We start from the raw sequence: 4,282 nt of genomic DNA, 5'->3' as shown, positions 1-4,282 counted from the left end.
ACCCTTCCGGTACTCCGATATTTATCCGGTGACCCCCGGAACTCATCCGGTGTCTGAATAACATCGTCCAATATATCATTCTTTATGTCTCGACCATTTCAGGACTCCTCATCATGTCTGTGATCACATCCAGGACTCCGAACTACCTTCGGTACATCAAAACACATAAACTCATAATATCGATCGTCATTGAACGTTAAGCGTGCGGACCCTACGGGTTCGAGAACTATGTAGACATGACCGAGACTCATCTCCGGTCAATAACCAATAGCGGAACCTTGATGTTCATATTGGTTCCTACATATTCTACGAAGATCTTTATCGGTCAAACCGCATAACAACATACGTTGTTCCCTTTGTCATCGGTATGTTACTTGCCCGAGATTCGATCGTCGGTATCATCATACCTAGTTCAATCTCGTTACCGGCAAGTCTCTTTACTCATTCCGTAATGCATCATCCCGTAACTAACTCATTAGTCACATTGCTTGCAAGGCTTATAGTGATGTGCATTACCGAGAGGGCCCAGAGATACCTCTCCGACAATCGGAGTGACAAATCCTAATCTCGATCTATGCCAACTCAACAAACACCATCGGAGACACCTGGAGAGCATCTTTATAATCACCCAGTTACGTTGTGACATTTGATAGCACACTAAGTGTTCCTCCGGTATTCGGGAGTTGCATAATCTCATAGTCATAGGAACATGTATAAGTTATGAAGAAAGCAATAGCAATAAACTAAACGATCATAGTGCTAAGCTAACGGATGGGTCAAGTCAATCACATCGTTCTCTAATGATGTGATCCCGCTCATCAAATGACAACTTATGTCTATGGTTAGGAAACTTAACCATCTTTGATTAATGAGCTAGTCAAGTAGAGGCATACTAGTGACACTCTGTTTGTCTATGTATTCACACATGTACTAAGTTTCCGGTTAATACAATTCTAGCATGAATAATAAACATTTATCATGATATAAGGAAATATAAATAACAACTTTATTATTGCCTCTAGGGCATATTTCCTTCAATATTCAAAGACAACCAACAACCTAAGCTTGGGGATGCCCTGGAAGGCATCCCCTCTTTCTTCTTCGTTCATCGGTAACCTCACTTGGAGCTATATTTTATTCACCACATGATATGTGTTTTGCTTGGAGCGTCATTTTATTTTGTTTTGTTTTGCTTGTTGTTTGAATAAAATACCAAGATCTGAAATTCTTAAATGTTAGAGTGTCTTCACGTAGTTGCATAATTATTTGACTACTCATTGATCTTCACTTATATCTTTCGGAGTAGTTTGTCGTTTGCTCTAGTGCTTCACTTATATCTTTTTATAGCACGGCGGTGGTTTTCTTTTGAAGAAACAGATGAACTCTCATGCTTCACTTATATTACTTTGAGGGTCTTAAACAGCATGGTAATTTGCTTTGGTTATAAATTTAGTCCTAATATGATAGGCATCCAAGAGGGATATAATAAAAACTTTCATATGAAGTGCATTGAATACTATGAGAAGTTTAATTCCGTATGATTGTTTTGACATATGAAGATGGTGATATTAGAGTCATGCTAGTGGAGTAGTTGTGAATTTGAGAGATACTTGTGTTAAAGTTTGTGATTCCCGTAGCATGCACGTATGGTGAACCGTCATGTGATGAAGTTGGAGCATGATTTATTTATTGATTGTCTTCCTTATGAGTGGAGGTCGGGATCGTGCGATGGTTAACTCCTACCAACCCTTCCCCTAGGAGCATGCGTGTAGTACTTTGTTTTGATGGCTTGTAGATTTTTGCAATAAGTATGTGAGTTCTTTATGACTAATGTTGAGCCCATGATTATACGCACTCTCACCCTTCCACCATTGCTAGCCTTGCTAGTATTGCACAACTTTCACTGGTACTATACACCCACCATATACCTTCCTCAAAACAGCCACTATACCTACCTATTATGGCATTTCCATAGCCATTCTGAGATATATTGCCATGCAACTTTCCGCCGTTCCGTTTATTATGACACGCTCCATCATTGTCATATTGCTTTGCATGATCATGTAGTTGACATCGTATTTGTGGCAAAGCCATCATTCATAATTCTTTCATACATGTCACTCTTGATTCATTGCACATCCCGGTACACCGCCGGAGGCATTCATGTAGAGTCATATTTTGTTCTAAGTATTGAGTTGTAATTCTTGAGTTGTAAGTAAATAAAAGTGTGATGATCATCATTATTAGAGCATTGTCCCAGTGAGGAAAGGATGATGGAGACTGTGATTCCCCCACAAGTCGGGTTGAGACCCCGGACGAAAAATAAAAATAAAATAAAAAAGAGGCCAAAAAAAGAGAGGGCCCCAAAAAAAGAGAGAAAAAGAGAGAAGGGGCAATGCTACTATCCTTTTACCACACCTGTGCTTCAAAGTAGCACCATGATCTTCATGATAGAGAGTCTCATATGTTGTCACTTTCATATACTAGTGGGAAATTTCATTATAGAATTTGGCTTGTATATTCCAATGATGGGCTTCCTCAAATGCCCTAGGTCTTCATGAGCAAGGAAGTTGGATCCACACCCACTTAGTTTCTTTTTGAACTTTCATATACTTATAGCTCTAGTGCATCTGTTGCATGGCAATCCCTACTCACTCACATTGATATCTATTGATGGGCATCTCCATAGCCTGTTGATATGCCTAGTTGATGTGAGACTATCTTCTCCTTTTGTCTTCTCCACAACCACCATTCTATTCCAGCTATAGTGCTATGTCCATGGCTCACGCTCATGTATTGCGTGAAAGTTGAAAAAGTTTGAGAACATCTAAAGTATGAAACAATTGCTTGGCTTGTCACGGGGTTGTGCATGATTAAATACTTTGTGTGATGAATATAGAGCATAGCCAGACTATATGATTTTGTAGGGATAGCTTTCTTTGGCCATGTTATTTTGAGAAGACATGATTGCTTTGTTAGTATGCTTGAAGTATTATTGTTTTTATGTCAATATTAAAATTTTGTTTTGAATCTTATGGATCTGAATATTCTTGCCACAATAGAGAAGATTACATTGATAAATATGTTAAGTAGCATTCCACATCAAAAAATTTGTTTTTATCATTTACCTACTCGACGACGAGCATGAATTAAGCTTGGGGATGTTGATACGTCTCCAACGTATCTATAATTTTTTGCGCATTCATGCCATGTTTATAATATTTCTACATGATTTTGGTATGATTTGGTTAGAACTAACCCGGACTGATGTTGTTTTCAGCAGAACTACCGTGGTGTTGTTTTTGTGCAGAAATAAAAGTTCTCGGAATGCGCTGAAAATCGATGGAGATTTTTTTTTGAAAATATAAAAAATACAGGAATGAAGAGTTACCGGAGGGGAGTCCCATGGGCCCCAAGAGGGTGGAGGGCACGCCCCTGTGCCTTGTGGACTCTTCGTGGGGCCCCCTGACTTGTTCTCAACGCCAACTTCTCCTATAAATCCCCAAACCTCCAGAAAATAATCTAGATTGGGAGTTCCACCGCCGCAAGCCTCTATAGCCACCAAAAACCAATCGGGGCCCTGTTCCGGCACCCTGCCGGAGTGTAACATCCCAAATTTTCAATTTGGAATGTTATACATAGATCATCATTTGCATATCATGTTTCGTTGCATTTTGACAAATCCTCGATAAATCCTAAGCAACTCAAGGACCCTCGGAGAGAGTTGGGGATTTTCTAGAATTTTCTTATTTGATTTTTCAAACGAGGATTGGGATTTCAATTATTTTTCTCTCCGGAAAAATATTTCAATATTAAATAAACGAGAGGAGAAAATATGACTTCTCCAAAACATTGAAATACTGGAGGAAAAATGTTAAAATCATTATTTGAAATTATTTGGATTTTATTTGCAATTTTATTGCATTTAAAAAATATGCATTTTTTCAAAATATTTATTTTTGATTTTAAAAATGTTCACCCTATTCTAGATTTTCTAACTAGACGGGGAAAATTTATTTCATATTTGTCTGATTTTTATTTATTTTTCTATGCAATTTTTCCCGCGGAACTTACAAAAAAAACAAACAAACGCGCCCGCGCCGACTGGGCCGAGCCCAGCCGACGGCCCGCCCCGTCGCGCCTCTCCTCTTCCCGCACGCCTCGCCGCCGCCGGAGTCCGCCAGGAGCACGGGAGCCGCCGCCTCGGATGCCCCTTCCCCAAGCCACCCGCACCCCTCTCTATATATACCCCCCTCCGTTTTTCTCATCACCGCCGCCGAAG

The sequence above is a fragment of the Aegilops tauschii genome, chromosome 7 (genome assembly GCF_002575655.3).
Source record: "Aegilops tauschii subsp. strangulata cultivar AL8/78 chromosome 7, Aet v6.0, whole genome shotgun sequence".
NCBI classification, from domain to species: Eukaryota; Viridiplantae; Streptophyta; class Magnoliopsida; order Poales; family Poaceae; genus Aegilops; species Aegilops tauschii.
This window is presented reverse-complemented; position numbering follows the sequence as displayed.